Source organism: Topomyia yanbarensis, chromosome 3, assembly GCF_030247195.1.
Source record: "Topomyia yanbarensis strain Yona2022 chromosome 3, ASM3024719v1, whole genome shotgun sequence".
NCBI lineage: Eukaryota > Metazoa > Arthropoda > Insecta > Diptera > Culicidae > Topomyia > Topomyia yanbarensis.
In genome coordinates this window covers 134,867,179-134,884,881 of record NC_080672.1, presented here as the reverse complement: position 1 = coordinate 134,884,881, position 17,703 = coordinate 134,867,179, and the positions used below count along the sequence as shown (strand labels likewise).

The 17,703-nt window shown below is 37.4% G+C and overlaps 1 protein-coding gene across 4 annotated transcripts in view; it reads right to left on the bottom strand.

Annotated features, from left to right (window-relative positions):
* Positions 1 to 17,703, bottom strand: part of LOC131693795 (lissencephaly-1 homolog) — a 163,314-nt gene that overhangs the window by 123,222 nt on the left and 22,389 nt on the right. The window contains exon 2 of one of the 4 annotated variants that reach the window (XM_058981936.1): positions 7,783 to 7,828. The exons of the other annotated variants lie outside the window; for them this stretch is intronic. The gene's annotated coding sequence lies outside the window, so the exon portion shown is untranslated. The remainder of the gene's footprint in view (positions 1 to 7,782; positions 7,829 to 17,703) is intronic. 4 annotated transcript variants of the gene reach the window in all.

The following is a 17,703-nucleotide window of genomic DNA, read 5'->3' as shown; positions in this document are numbered from 1 at the left end:
CACCGCATTTCTCGTTCAGCCACCCGTTTCTGAGCACAGTTTTAAGCAGCCATTCGACTTTCTTCTCCCATGTCAGACCACCCTGAAAGAATATGTTCGTAAAACTGCTACGAAGAGATTACGTACAACCAACTTTCGTGAAATAAGATAAGTTTTTCAAGTTTGTCATTAGTCAGATGTAGTTTTTACTTCTAATAGGAATTTCTAATCTACTAAACAATTTCATAGGGCTTTTCACGAATCTATTTCATTAGGTGGAAGTGGGCCAATTCGGACCCTCAGATGTTTCTCAGCAATGGTAGGATCAAAACATAGTGTATATATCGTTTTCATGGTTGTCATGTAGCTCTGTTATATCTTACAAAATTTGGCTTTTCTCCGTTTTCGTGCGCGTACGCTAGGTGCACATGTTGCTTCGGAGCGCTGTTTTGTCAATAATATTTTTGCTGGCAACACAATTAATTAAACCAAGTGCATTATCGTGTCATAAATCTGCTGGCTAATATCTGTAAGTAGGTGTGAGGTGGAGAGGAAATAAATGAAACAATAAAATTAATATTTATTGTTTGTTTACCTTTTTTCTTTGTTGTGTTACGAAAATCCGAAATTCAGATAGAAGTATGTAGGCCGCCCTGACAATAAGGGTCCGCCGGGCAACCAAGAACCCAAAAGTGCTTAACCAACTACTTACATATCTTTCATCTAAAATCTTGTTTTGGCCGAGACGAGGAGCTGTTTTCGCTTGATTGGTGTGTGAATTGAAGAATATGCGTTGGTCCAATTCGGAACATTTGCCATAGATTTATGACAGTCTGACACGAAATAGCAAAAAACTGTTCGAGAGGAAAGTGTGCGCAGTCGGTTAAGCTTTCAGAAAAACACAAGTTTTCGCAAACCGGTTTACAGATTTCGATGTTGTACCTATATAAGTGATTTAGGCCGGGTCCTACCTTTTATTGTGTATTCACTCTAAAGTTTTATATATCAATAAGCACTATTCATTTCATTACTGGAAATTAAGTGAAAACAAGTTACGAATTAAGAATAGAATTTATCTACTGCTCATCATCTATTCTTAATTCGTTATTTCAAATCAATTGCACTAGTAGAATTTTGATTCCTTACAAATCAAGTATTACAGAAGAACTAGTTCAATCACCCTCCTACTTTTATTATTCATTTGATATAAATGTTCATTGCACTAAACCATTAATTGACACATCTATGGCAACACAACTTATCAAAATTCTTTCTAATCATTATTCACAATTTGATCAAACTTTTTTCAATCAGAAAATTATAAATAATAATGAGGAAAATATATATTTTACTGATGGATCAAAGATTGATGAAAAATCGGGATTTGGAATCTATAATTCGCAAATTAATTTTTTTCTTCGTTTGCGTTCTCCATGTTCAATTTTCATTGCAGAATTTATATGTTTTATCAAAACATTAACTTCTAAATCTTATTGCATATGCTCTGATAGTCTTAGTTCTTTTTAACAACAATACACATAATTTTATATCAGTGATTTTCAACCGGGGGTGAATTAGACTATTGTGGGGGGGTGAATTATGCGGGATAAATTTAAACTTGTTATCCTAACATTTCCGTCGGAATTTTGTCTTTATATAGTTTCAGTGTGTCAAGAATTTAAATGCTTATTTGAGAATGCTCAGGAACAGGATTCTAATTGGAAAAAATGGATTTCATCCAAATTAAAATCATTTTTCTGAGATGGTATTGATGGTAAACAATTTTCAGAAAGGAGTACATAAGGATCAATATTCGGAAAGGGGTACAAGTAACAAAAAAGGTTGAAAACCACTGTTTTATATGGTTAATTCGAGATCTAATTAACAAAATGAACGAAGAAGGATTCTTAATAACATTTATTTGGGTCCCATCGCATTGTGAAATATATGGGAATGAACAAGCAGATAGGTTAGCTAAATTAGGATCATCAAGAGGTATTTTTTATGATTGACAACAAGCATGGGATTCTAGTGAAATGGGACGAATGTGCTATTCTATTTTACCAAATGTTAATCGTAAACCTTGGTTTTATGGATTAAATGCTGGAAGATTATTTATACAAAAAATCTCGTATAAAATCAAATCACTATTCATGTAAAAACCATTTATATCGGGTTAATATAATTGATTCTAATTTATGTGAGTGTTTAGAGTCATATGAGGATATTGATCATATCATTTTACATGGTTCACGATTTTCAACATAACATTTTATTTCGGCCCTTTCTTCTGTACGAAAATCTATCTTTCATTCTGTTAGAGATGTATTAGCTAATAAAGACTATGTTGTCCTTAAAATCATCTTTGAATTTCTTATGAATTCCAATCTTAAACTTTGATACTTTATAAAATTTTTATATTTTCAGACATTTAAAGACGACTCACTGATCGAACGAAATTACACAATCAAGCATTACATTTTACATACATAGGAATAATGAAGCTTAGCTCTGTTATGGTTTTATTTCACCGAGTGAGCTAAATTAATTTAAGAATTTATATATTTTGAAAAGATAAGTAGGATTTTTATGCCTTTTTGAAAAGAGATTATAAAATGAAATTTCACTCAAAGGGGCTTTTCCCTACTTCAAAAAAAATATCAAGTAATAAATCCTTTTACCGTTGTTTTCTGTTTCAATTCCACTAGTCGCTCAAGAACAGTGCCTTTGTTAAAATAAATCAAATCTAATCAAAATCAAAAAATAAGTTGGAATAACTTCGAATTCATTTCTATAGCACGAAATCAATAATAAACAGGTGACCGAATTGGACCAGGGTTGGGATAATTCGGACCTTTGGTGTACTTTTCCGCAGGACGATTTATACACAATACGGTAAGAGATTTGAAAAAGTCGCACTGGAGAAACATTTTCGCAATTGATCAGGCTTTTGGGAAAGAATAATTATTTGCAAATCGGTTGACACGTTCCAATTCTATAGCTCATGAATTCTTACTATGTGCGAATTGGCACAGTTAAGGGCTAAAGAGATTTTTGTAAATAAACTTGTTTTGTTTATTGTTTCGCATCCGAATGAAATTTCATGAACAATGTACATTAATCTACATCTTTACCCTTGGTAGAAGCAATTTTAAATGTTTTCTGTGTCGAAATTATAATAAATTAAGAAAAAAATCAGCAAAACAAAAGTTTGTTTACAAATCTTATTAGTCCTTTTACAAAGGTAATTTGGGTTTTAAAGTTATATGTTCAATACCAGTTTATTGGAATGAACTTTATAGCATTTCCGGAAAGATTAAGCATGAAAGGGCACATGACAGATTTACGGTTTCAAACAAGGAATGCATCGTTGCGTTCTTCTTGGCGTATGAAACGTTATGTGTTCTATATATTGTAGCAATATTACATTTATATTAGTGAAATATTATTCCTGTTCTTTTGAGGTTCCACTAATGTTTACGAGTACGTTTAAACAATTCTTCCGAAGAATCTCAGTAACTCTAGAACATATGTTGTACAACTTGCTGAAAGTAGAATATGTATTAAATTTTTTGTTTCGTCCCTTAAACTCCCTAGATTTGGGTTATTTTTATTGGTCTTATGAGATGGGTTAAATATAATGCCGTTGGCCCATTAAACATTTTCACGACGTGTTTATTTTACGTTTCACTGCAATAAGTATACGATATTGGTTGTCTAAAAATTTTGAGACTACTGCTGCTAAATTATACGTGTAAAGAGTTTAAATGCAACCGACCATTTAGCTTATACGACCGATTAACAAATAAATCTTAACCCGACACTAATTCTCAACTTAACGCCCCTCAACTCAAAATAACGAACCTAGCCGTGACAATTTAACCATTATCCCATTGACACAAAGTTGATTACATTCCTTTCGCCTTGTCGAACTTTGCCGAACTTATTATAGTTTACCCTTGTTCGAACTTATGCAACCCAACCAGTTGTACGTTGACTATTCAAGGAACAACAAAAATGAGCCCAAAAAAGTTTCTTTACGTTCCCTCCTTCATGATTCGTCTCACCATTCGGTTGCAGTATTGTGCGAGCTTATTTTCTGGACTGCGCACAAACTAGTTTCAGCTCAGCCGCTGGCGTAGGCCAACTGACACAAAAGACCCGTCCGGATAGAATTAGCGGATTTTTTATTCATTGCACATTTTTGGCAAACTTCAAGCTTACCGAAGAAAGCAAAGCTTGTTTGCAATCCCGAGCCAGTGAACCATGCCTGCCTTATGTTGTGTGCCACAGAGCCAATCCAGTTGCGTGCTCCATATTGTGTTAAATTAGCTATGGGGTGACTCAAGAGCTCGAGAGAGACCCACTGTGATTCATACTTTGCGTTGTGGTTAGCAATTTGATTCGGCTTTCAAGTGTTTGTCTGGAGAAATAACTGGCCACCGTAAGGGGCCGTACACAAATGACGTAGCATTTTTTCGGCGATTTTTGACCCCACCCTTCCCCCTCGTAGCATTTGGTCACAAAATTCTAATCTCCCCCTCGTAAATAACGTATCATTTACCTACCCCCTCCCCCTCGTCCCATGCAAAGCGCACGGGTGATGAAAAAAAAATTACATGTTTTTCAATTATTTAAATACATGTCCTTTCAAAATGTTTGACGACTTTTATCATCATTTTTATTATAACAGCAAATTGCGTGCAAAATAAGCCCATTTCATCACAAATATAGTGTTGATAGTTTTGTTTTGAATTTTATATGTCAAGGGGAACATGAAGAGAAGTTCTCTCAGTTCACAATCCTGCAGCTGCCAATGATTCTAAGAACAATACGTTCATCTAAATTACTAGATTTTGTTTGGTTGAATCCGAAGTGAAATTTTAATTCAGCTTCCAAACTAAGTTTACTAGTTAGCAACATTAGCTAACTAATGTATCGAATTAAATCCGCATAAAAAATCTTTTCGTATTTTTGCGAACTTGTAATTCCGCGAATCGTAAAATTTACCTCATGAAAAACCGCATCAAAAGTAACTTGTTTGAATTTAAATTCATTTCTCTTGGGAATGGAGGATCATTAAATTGTTTTCTCTAAACAATGGATTTTAAACTTAATGCTACGTCGCACAACTTCTGACCCTACCCTCCCCCTCGTCACACTTCGTCACAAATTTGGTATACCCTCCCTACCCCCCAAATTGCTACGTCATTTATGCATGGCCCCTAATGTCGTTTTTTGACCATGAATAAGTGATTTACTGTGCCGCCTTCAATCTTGCAGGTTACCGAAGAAACTCTGCTGGTAGTTTGCTGCAGTGTGCAAATTATGTGAAACTATATTCCCACGGTCATCACCTAGGTTGTCGACACGTTAGCTGCTGGACGACCTAGTTGTCCAGTGGCTTCACAACCGTGAATTTCTATACCATTCACTAGTCGGACTTGATTCCCCGGACTTTTGATTTTATATACATATTGAAGTGGGGGAAGCCATCGAGAGAGCTCATATCGAAATGTAGGAATTATGAATATGAGAGAAGATTGTTCAAACAATAAAAATTTCGAGTACGATCTGTACCAAAAAATTCCACCATCATTTTTGCTAGATTAGATTAATGAAAGATAGGGTCGCTTCTCGCTTAGCACCGGGTCTATCAGTTCTGCAAATGCTGTAGCGGAATCAGTATGTATGCTGCCTCTCCCGCATATCGTTTGAACGATCTTTTTCCCCATTCGGGAATGGTGTCACGTTTATCTGTTTTGTGCAATTCCACGCTCCCTGGTCGCGTGTGCCACCTTCAATCTATGCATGACGGGCGTAAATCTTATCGCTTGTGCATTCCAGAAGCGCATAAAACAACCGCAAACGATGTCAGTAACAGTTTTCATTCCATCGGAAACAAACACCGTTAAACCAGCAGGCTCCGGCCGAGAACCAGCACCATTTGTTGTTTGTATGATCTCCCGGAAGTGACTGCTCCCGGATTGTTTGATAGGAGAAGACGTGTTGGAAAATAAATCAACATAGCACTGTTTTAAATGCCGGAATAAGCTGCAATCCATCTGTTATGTAGGGCTGGCGCACCACCTGCCACCTGTTATGCCTTTGCCTTTGAACTTTTATCACGGGCACACGCTCATTCCAGTGCAAGTATAGCAGATGCCGGATTGTTGCTGACTGAATAACAACATGCACGTAAGTGAATTCATGCGCATGGTATCTTTTCTTTCTTTTATTTGAATAAAGCTGAGATAACGGGAAGCAAAGTGCACTGACAGCTCGTAGCTACTGTGTGTTTGTTTGCATGCACTTTTTCGTTGCATTCCACGGTCGATGATTTACCTAGAGTCGCGATCTTCACCTGCTAGTGTGTGTGTATCACTTTAGCTCGTCGAGCCGTCCACGAAACCATAATTAATGGCTCTGACTGAAATATACTCCATTACTAAGGAACATTATTACATATACCCTTAGAGAACAGTTCTATCAAATATCAATAGATTATAATTACAATCAGAACGATTTTTTTCTGGAAATAGTACTAATAAAGCTCGTGAAAATAGTACCAATAACGGTAAGTAAATTTCAAATAAAGAATAGTCATACGATAGTTGTCCACTGCTGCTATGCCTGAGCATTGACATTGTGACAAAATAAGGGTATCGAGACTAAATGTCTAAAAATCTATTTTTTCTAAATTTCACCAATAACAAATCTATTTCCATGTTCTTCCTGAGAACACTCCACGTTTAACAAGGTATATGTACGCAAAAACGATAAAGATCGACATGAATTACAAAATATCTAAGAACTCCTACTTCTTGTATTCGGACTACGATCACAAAGACTCGGTTTGATTCCTAAGATTTACTCAAATCAGAGAACTGCAAAAAAAAGTTATGATTTGATGTATAGAACAGACATATTTATAAACATGGGAGATTTTGGGGACAAAATATCTTGAAAGCTCAACTTACCGTATTTTTCAAGAAACGAATATATTTTCAACCAAATATAAAAGTATAAACAGTTTTGATCAAAATGGATGCACATCTCGCAGTGCTAGAAGTTGCACATTTTTTCTCTTCTGATGATCATTACAGTTTTCCCAGAATATATACATCATTTGAATTGCTTGGAAAAGGTTATTTGTGAGATTCTCAATTCATCAGTTTTCAATAATATTTCAAGATAACGAAAGTATATCAAAATAACATTTTCCGAGCACTGCTCCAGCGGAATCCAATAGGACTAGTTCCAGTTCTATGGACAATACTAATAACTGCTAGTTCTCAAATGAAAGTTATTAGTCCCTACTACTAGCTTATTTTTGTGAGCAAATCATGCCTGAACTAAAAGTAATAACTGTTGTATATAGACAACATGCGCAAGAATGGATTGAACATTCAGTTTTATGCTTGTAAAATCACGTTTTAAGGCAACAGCAATTTTTTAAAAAATGAAAAATGTATAACAACTTGGTTACTTCAACAAAAACGTGTACAGGTTCTGAAAGTGCTGTCACCAGTATATGTGAGAAATCAATGTATAGAAAGATAAGCACTGGAAGTACTGTAGCGAGTCTTATCCTTCGAAAATATTGCAAACATTTCATAAACAAAACAAAATAAAAAAAATTGAAGCGCGATTAATAGCTTGTTTTTTTTTACTTTTGCCGCCTCAGCAACACTGGTCTCAATTGGAACCAAAATCAAGAGGATCTTTTAGTGTCAGTAGGATGATAAAATTGGCCTATTAAGGCTTTATATACCGAAAATCGACAGCGAACAGATTACTCACTTGTTATTAGGTATGTATCAAAAGATCAGAAAACACCTCCACTTACCTGAAAATAAATAAAACAAACTATTTAGAACAAACTTCAATCCTATTGATTTTATAAATACAATGCTAATACTATTTGTTGTAAAATCAATGGCGGTGTTTTTTGGTGACAAAGTTAACGAACTGCAGTAGAACAATACAGAGTGATCCTGTAATCGTCAGACGGGGCTACTGATAAACCAGATAGACCTTGGAAAAGGGAAGGAAGAGGTCTCAAACCCCAAAGAAAAACTTTCGACGACGTTTTGTGCTTGTAGAGGTATCGCAAACTTATTTTTTGTGTGGTATCCATGCAATGACTTTCTATCGCTTAGATTTGTTCTAGAAGATTCAGACTTCATCAGAATACACAATTATTTTGAGGCACAAATCCCCGACTATGTACGGGGAACGTGCCATTTGAGCCAATATATTCTGGACGCGGAATTTAGCCTTTCAAATTATCATTAGAACAGGGACGTTCCATTGGAAAAAAAAAACTGAGAAATTTTTATATTTTGCATGAAAAAATCGCGCAGAAATGGTTATGTTCATATTGTTATCCTAAAATCGCACAATACTTCTTACAAAATATAAGTTTAGTTATATGAATTTGCATTTCAGCGCTCCGGTAGCGGTCCTTGACAATTAGCTAGGGAGGTGAGCTTTACTCCTTTGTTGGAACCTCTCTAGCGACGGTGGTTATAAATCACCGGATCGTCCACTCGCCGTAGTCGATCCCGGAAGTCACCGCAGTGGTCTTCCCAGGGGAAACCTTTATCCGCCTTGCTTCATTCTCTTTGGCGTTTAAATATGGAGCAGAGCTCGTTCGCTGATCCTCCACAGTGAGGGTCGGTGTTCGCTCCTTAACGTTTAGCCGGGGAAGCGAGATTGCTCCTTTGCGGTTAGCTTTCCCTTTATGACGAGCCAACACGACACACGAGTGCCCGAATCACGAGCCTGCACTTTTCGACAGCGATTTTATCTGTCGCACGTGCGCACTTCACCACACTGTTTAAACGTGGCGGAAAACTGTTCCAAAAACAACACTGTTTACGGACGTCTGTAATACGCCGTGGTTCATCACTTTCTACCAAAAACTCGATGGCTGCCTTCCACATTCGACCAAAACAAAACCGACAAACCGTCTCGGTGCATAGTTGTCATTGCCCTTGCAGCATAACCAGCAACCAGTTTAATGGCAAAAGGAGAGCGGTGGCCTATCTAAGCCCTATGATATTTATACACAAATCTTCAATTAAATTTACTACATCTATCACACGAGACCGTTCACAAACGCGAAAATGAACAAAATTTATAAGAAAAACTGAACGGTCATAAGGAACTGTAGTGAGCATTATGTTACGTAAACAATACACTCTACGAAGTGTATACACAAAAAAAGGTATATTTCGACCCAGTGCTAAATTGTTACCCTGCCGGGTTACACACCTTGAGATGATTTGCATGAGATGGTCAAGTAGGAAGGAATAGGTTTTGTTACTATGTTTTAAATGCCGCAAGGTTCTACTGTATTGATTTTGTTGGCTATTTTCGGCAAATTTGAGACTAAGAGAAACGAAAGCAATGAAATTGAAAGACGGATAGGTATTCTAGAGCGAATCAGTTATAAACTTAGAACGGAAAACTAGAACTAGGCAGGCTCATATGGGCATGATCGAAAGGAAATGTGAAGATTTTTTTGCCTTCTGCAGAGTAGGAGTTGGGCGTTTCACCCAAGTCTACCGCATGGTCTATGGTAGAACATAACTCATCATCATGTTTTACCGCCGACGCCGGCAAAAAATTCTTCACAAATCCTCGCCTAGAACGACCATGCGATCATTCTTCTCCCTTTCTGCTAGCATCAAGCCGTGACGTATGCATTCAATCGACACCAAGCTATCGGTGTCAATTATAAAAACACTTTTTTGTAAGCAATGCAAAGTCACACGGTGGGATTAACAACTTCGCAAAATAGAAAAAAGTTAAATAAGGGGCTATCTATTGCGTAAATTTGAGTGCTAAATTGATGGCATACACAAGGTCACGTTCTCTAGTTAAGCACTTTTAAAGTCAGAAATTCTGAAATAAAGGTTCAAAACCAGTTTTTTTCACGGCTAAGATCACACTATTTCGCAACCGCCAACTTTGGAGGTTTAAAGCCTTCGAAGAAATTTTACAATATAATACAGAGCATCTTCTGAAAAAAATAATTTTGTTGGTAGATCCTCTTGGAAAAATGTATTGAGAATAAACTTAAAACATTATTTAGAGACCTTGGTATCTTCGTTAACTGTTAGCTGTTAACGTTAACAACTGTTTTGAAGTCACAAACATCTCCATATGCTCATAAAAACCGATGCTGACGTACTAGAAACAAGCAGAAAACGCCATTTTTCATCATTTTCTTCTACTATTCAAAACAACAATTTCTGAAGATTTTCTGTTTTGTTGAGCAGTCTCACTTAACGAGCCTCAAATCACTTTTATCGATTCTCGAAGTATTTTGTTTGTCTTGGTAAACAGTGTTAAGAAAAATGACAAAAGACATATGCAACATCGTTAAAAGATGTGGCTCTACCAGGGATTGTAATTCTCTCTCACTCACGCGAGAAGTAGCTTATCCGATGTTCAACTTTTCCGAGATAAGATGAGTCGCGAAATTCTCCGTCTCCACAAATAGCGTGAGAATGATTTTCCGGATAAAATTTATTTGACTTTTTCCTTCTCACCGGAGAAGGTGATAAAATTTTAATTTCGTGGAAATCAATAAAAACTTCAAAAAATACACTTAATTACAAAGAAACACGGCAAAGAAGTATGATAGACTTGTTTTATCGTGTTTTGGAATAACGACAGCAAAGCAGGGAACGAAAAAAGAATTCCGTGATAAACTCATTCACTCATTCTCCGGCTGCTTTATTTATCCGGAGAAATAACACGTTGTATTTATCCGGAGAAGTTGTGTGAGTGCCAATAACTTTTCGTGTGAAAATGTGAGTTTTTATTGTCGCAGTAGTAAACTATCCGGGCGCATTTACTCATATGAGCGATAAATGCAATGCCTGGGCTCTACAAATGTCAAAAATATAATAAAACTAATAAAAGTGCGTCTGTTAGAAAAACTGAAGCCTGCGAAGTAGCCACGCGCGACGGTAAATCCCGAGCATATTTTTTGACATTTAAATGCAGTGAAAGCCCGTTTTTATCAGCCTCAGATTTTGTCTACCCCGATTTTATCAGCTTTTTGACTCTATTTTGTCAGCCTCATAAGAAAAAAAAATGTAGCAGAGGAACCAAGTTAAATTCGAGTAACACATTTCTGGAGCAAAAAATTGTTGGCCTTAAAGATGTAAAATATGCAAGCCAAAAAACTATATTTTTTGCACACCCCTGTAAGAGAAATTTATACCAAATAATCAGAAAGTGTTATGGGACATCTAGAAGGCACAGAACAAAATGTCTCCCGGTTTTATCAATATCGGGTGCGCGATGTTTGGGATAAATACGTTAGGCATAAGTACGTTAGGAGTACATACTTTAGGCATAAGTACATTACACATAATGGACGTTAGGCATAATGGACGGTTGGCATAATGTACGTTAGACATAATGGACGATGAGCATAATTCACAAAAATATAAAGGTAATCGCACGGCTTTCGTTATTATAGAGATTTCAATCCCACACTTGTTTTCTCGGGTTAAAAAATATCTTTGCTATACCATACCTTCGTATAACTTGAATGAGAGACTTCAAAATGAAAAATTTCACGCGACATATTTATCCTTTGCAAGTGTAGGGTTTTTTTCTATGTTTTCCGTCGGCTAGATGAAGAAAGTATCCCTTCATTTAAGTCAACAGATTTGGTACTAGCACATTTTAAGCCTATTATATGTATTACCAATACAGTGGCGCCCAAATATTTAAAAAAGCCAAATAATGAATAAACATTAAGTTTTGGAGCCTGTGGAAACTTGCACTGTTATGTACAGCATCAGCCTTAGGCTACAGATTTTACGTTTGTGACGATACCTTTTTCGTTTCGGTACCTCTCCACAGTACACGAATAAATTCCCCCACATATCAGATAGTTTCCGTAGCTATATTTTGATGGCCTCAAGAATATTATCATTGAATTTAATAATTAAGAAGATAATTAATATTTAAACAGCAATTTTCTTATATTCGTTGAATGAATAATTAAATGCATCATTCTTTCTTTCATGAGATGTTCTTCAAGAGCACATATTTTCTTCTTGGACAATTGCACAATACATGTATGAGAGCTATTCTAAGTTAATGTGCGTTATTCGACCCTTAAGGGGTTATATTCAAAGTTGTGGCGATAAAGTGAGCTAAGTTTGTGATTTTTATAGTTTTCTGAAAATTTTATTTGAAAAAGCGAAAGGTAGTTCGTTGGTAGTACTATCAAAGATAGAAAAAAACAGGTTTTTTTTACAAAATTCAAAACTTAGAGCGACTTAGTGGAATGTATTAATTAATCTTCTTAAGACAGATGTCTTTAGTTTAATTCCACTATTAATTAATAATGAAAAACAATTGTTTTTCACCATCAATCAGATACTAGTATTTCAACTATTACTTATAGTCTTCTTCAGTGTTCATACCAGTTTAAAGAAAATTGCTATTTTAGTCATGTGAAATTTAGCAGTTGTACGTAGAGAAATTATTGCAAACTGAGTTTCCGCATGTCACGCATTCGGTCTGCTTCTTTTATTTGAGTTCAGATTTATTCAAGTCTATACAGTAGAATAAAATGTTGATCGAGTTTGATCAGCTTCCAGAGTAATTCTACAACATCTAAAAGGCTCAAACATTTACGCTCTTATTATTCGAGGCCATCACCGCCAAAAAGTTATTTTCTTGAAGTGATACTTCAATATGATAAATTATGCCTAACTATTAAGGCCAATCGTTCTTTATGCCTAACGTCTATTATGCCTAACGTATATTATGCCTAACGTCCATTATGGCTAACGTATTTATACCCAACGTCCATTATGTCTAACGTATGAATGCCAAACGTCCGTATGCCTAATGTATTTATGCCGAATGGGGTACACCCATCAGTATCCCCATTTTGTCAGCCTAAGATGAACAAAAGGGCTGATAAAACCGGGTCTTCGCTGTAACAGCCTACAATCACACCAACTTCAAAAAAATATATACTTTAAAACATCAAATTGTGGCAAAAAGCGGCACTTTTAACTAACGCTTCAACCTTTATCGAATAAACGATTTAAAAAAATACGAACTTCAAGGTTTGTAAAAAAAATATACTACATGTTATCTGCTTGGTAAATTAACGCTATTTGGCAACATGATAAAGACCCAACAAGGCAAACTTTTAGAAGAAATAGGGGAACAGAATAATATTTCTGGAAGTTCACTTCTAGAGAAGCATCACTCCGTACGAGAAAACTAGCGACAGCCAGTACAAGAATCCAGCTAGCACGCATTCAAAACGCCAGACATAGCGTGACTTCTAACCATAAAACCGTGCTTTTGTGGGAGTACAAACCTGAACAGGTCTTATTTTTCTAACAAGCCACGAAAGCAGACGCGAACAGCGTCGAAAGGGGCATCCTTGATTGTGATGTGGAGTCTACAAACTACACAAAGTCATCCTCACTCTCTCCAGTGCCGCCCGCGCTTCTGAAAATGTAGATCAAGGCCCCGCCGGCGTTTTCTACATATAACGGAACCTAGCTCTGTTAGCTTGTTTGGTACATGTTTTCTGCGGGTCCCGCGAACGGTTTGCGTACACAAAAGAACTACTCATCATCAGCGGGGACGCCATGTTAACAATCACAGCTAATCAGAAGAGATTGTGGAAAATAAATAATCATTATATCGCCAGCATTAACTATTATAGTAGTAGTTGGACGTCGTAATTTATTTAGGGTTTATTATTAAAAAACAATGCCGGATCGACCGAATACACAAAAAGTAAGTCGAGCCGATTGGGACTCACTGGATGTAACACGTATCATAAACTGGTTCAGCGTAACGATTTAGGAATGGATAATCGTGGAATTCCTTCCACGGTGTGGAAGTCAAAAGGGGTAATAGCTGTTATTTGAAAACTCATATAAAATTATCCCTAATAAAGCTCAATCGGCACGATCATCATCACCGCGGTGCAACATAGACGCCAAGATGTATCGTCGAATGATCAGCATCGAATCATGCTCTATTCGTGGGTCTGGCATGTGAAACAGGGTCAGTCCATGAAATCAATCAGCAAAAATTTTCCCAAGGAAATTTACCATGCTGTGGCGCAGCTAATTTGCACGAAGAAATTCACCAACACGCGAACTTGACTCTGGTCGAAAAGAGAAAGGGATTCGCAGTCCCGGGTCGCGGCGCAGCAGCGGTTCCGAGCGGGCGACGACGACAAGGCAAACTTCATTAGGGGCTGGGAATTCTGTCCAATTTTACATACCACTACTGCAACAGCATACAACTGCTGGTTTGTGATGGGCGAGTCTAATCGCAAACTTGGCTGTGTGTCAGATGTTTACCAACAGAAAGAAATAGAGCGAAAAAAAGATGGGTGGGTAATGTCAGAGACATAACCGGAGTGAAGTAGAATACACTTTAGACCGGTAAATTCTGCTCTGGAATAAGCAATTTCTATGCGATTTTGTCGACTTTAGCACATTCATAGTTTATTTGGAGTATTTTTGGAATTATCAAGTTGACAATTTGCAACATTCTTTGAAAATATTGTTGAACTTTTATGAATGAAGGCACGCAAACGAGCGTTTGACCGTCGTCCTACTACCAGCATTAGAGAAGTAGCAGATCAGCATTTTTCGCTACATGGCCTGTACCAAACAAACCGCTCGTAAGTCCACCGGAGGAAAGGCTCCCCGCAAGCAGTTGGCAACAACTCCCTGGCAACCCTATACCATCATATGGAGTTTGACAGCGACCGACATATATGGGGCGTTATAGCTATAAAGCCCCAAACAAAGAATTATGTTCGGCACTATGCTCGATATTCAAGCATTTCACACGACGTTTTGCATCTTGTGGGATGATTTAATAATTTAATTTAATCGACATTTTGTAACTAAATACAGCTTCTAATCATTCGGCTCAAAATCAATGTTTTGCCTTTCATGGCAGTGATGCTAGCTGTACAGAGACGTCGTCCTTGACAGGGGCTGGTTGGCAACGAAGGCCATGTAAAAGTGCCCCAGTCACGGTTAGCGTTAAGAAGTCTCATCGCTACCGAACAGAAACAGTCGCCCTGCGAAAAATTCACAGCTATCAGAAATCGAGCGGGCCTAAATTGTGACCCAAAATAAACCACAAACCAACAAGTTGTTTTCAGGACCAGCCAATTATAAAGTATTATTATTATAAATGAAATTTTCCATTGCCTTAAGACCTCCCACCCCCTTTCCTCCCGGCTTGAATAACTATCAATCTTGATGATGCTGTGCGGCGGGGGCACTAGTTTTTATTATAGTGGAAAATTTAGGTTTACGCGTTTTTCCCTAAAGTTTTTTAGCTGTGCTGTTTTCAAGGAAGTTGTAGTTGAATTCAAAATAAAATAGTTTATTTCTGTTGTCAGAGATGGACCTTCCAACGAAAACTAGTCTGGCTCGCTTGGAATCGAATTGTATGGACCAACCACTGCTTTCACAAAATCTGTTATTTTCAGTAATTGAACATTCTACACAACTAGTCACAACTATTTTCAATCAGCGCAAAAATCGATGATTTTCATTCAGTACAATAGCAGATTTTCACTTTTAGAAAAACAGGCAACATTCTGGCCGAAAATTTTGAAACGGAGCACCTATATCGAAATGTTAGAAAACGTTCGATTTTTGTAAATTGAATCATTACACTAACCTGTCTACAAATCACACAAATAACTTTTTTATTTTGTGCCATTCTACTTGAAAGCGACGATATTGTTCACAAGTGGCTCACTTACCATCCAACGCTCTTGGCAAGCCACTTTCTGATGCTTGTAATAAAATTTCAATTCGATTCTTTGTCGATAAATTGATGGCCCTGAAAAGGGCCTTTTCTTTGGGCAGTTTTCGAAATTTACTTGGTGCTGGTGTATATGGTAACAGTTTTGGTGCCATCGAAGACGGCGTGCTTGGCCAACTCTTCTGACAGCAGCAACTGGACGGTGGTTCGAATTTTGCGGGAGATGCTGCAAACGAACTGCTGCATGCTGATGCTGCAAACGAACTGATCGTGAACAACAGCATGCTGAGTTTTTATACCTGACTACAGCACAATGTAAGCTCGTCCTTTTTTGTGTTGTCCTCAATATGTGTTCGTCGTAGCTCCACCCCTTGGTTGGTCGACCACATATTTTTGATAAAGAACAAAATTGAAATTGTGTTTCCAATACGGAGGTTATCGAACACTCAGGGTAAAAAGAGTAATGTAATATGGCACCTTGGTAAAATGTTTGAGAATTGAAACCTTTTTTGAATGCGCCTAGTAAACACGAAACTGTAAACAAACACACAAATGATAACTTTTTATTTTATGTCATTCTACGTGAAATCTACGATATTGTTCACAAGTAGCTCACTTGCCATCGAACGCTCTTGGCAAGCTACTTTCGGATGCTTGTAATAACAAAATTTCAATTCGATTCTTTGTTGATAAATGGCCCGTACCAAACATACCGCTCGTAAGTCCACCGGAGGAAAGCCTCCCCGCAAGCAGTAAGCAACGAAGGCCGTGTAAAAGTGCCCCAGTCACGGTTGGCGTTAGGAAGCCTCATCACTACTGAACAGAAACTGTCGCCCTGCGAGAAATTCACAGCTATCAGCAATCGAGCAGGCCTAAATTGTGACCCAAAATAAACCACAAACCAACAAGTTCTTTTCAGGACCAGCCAATTATATTCCAGTAAGATATAAATGAAATTTTCGTTTTCCATTGCCTTACAACCTCTTTCCTCCCGGCTTGAATTACTATCAATCTTGATGATGCTGTGCGGCTGGGCACAGGCAGTTTCCATTATAGTGAAAAATTTAGGTTTGCGCGTTTTTCCCAAAAGTTTTTTAGCTGTGCTGTTTTCAAGGAAGTTGTAGTTGAATTCATAGTAAAAAAGTTTACTTCTATTGTCAGAGGTGGACCTTCCAACGAAAACTAGTCTGGCTTGGAATCGAATTGTATGGACCAACCACTGCTTTCACAAAATCCGTTATTTTCAGTAATTGTACATTCTACAGAATTAGTCACAACTATTTCCAATCAGCGCAAAAATCGAAGGTTTTCATTCAATACAACAGCAAATTTTCACGTTTGAAAAAACAGGCAGCATTCTGGCCGAAAATTTTGAAACGGAGCCCCTATATCGAAACGTTCGATTTTTGTAAATTGAATCATTACACTAAACTGTCACAAATAACTTTTCATTTTGTGCCATTCTCGTGAAAGCGACGGTATTGTTCACAAGTGGCTCACTTACCATCCAACGCTCTTGACAAGCTGATGCTTGTAATAACAAAACTTCAAATTCATTCTTTGTCGATAAATTGATGGCCCTGAAAAGGGCCTTTTCTTTGGGCAGTGTTCGAAATTTACTTGGTGCTGGTGTATATGGTAACAGTTTTGGTGCCATCGAAGACGGCGTGCTTGGTCAACTCTTCTGTGACAGCAGCAAACGGACGGCGGTTTGAATTTTGCGGGAGATGCTGCAAACGAACTGCTGCATGCTGATGCTGGAAACGAACTGAGCGTGAGCAACAGCATGCTGAGTTTTTATACCTGACTACAGCACAATGTAAGCTCGTCCTTTTTTGTGTTGTCCTCAATATGTGTTCTTCGAAGCTCCACCCCTTCGTTGGTCGACCACATATTTTTGATAAAGAACAAAAT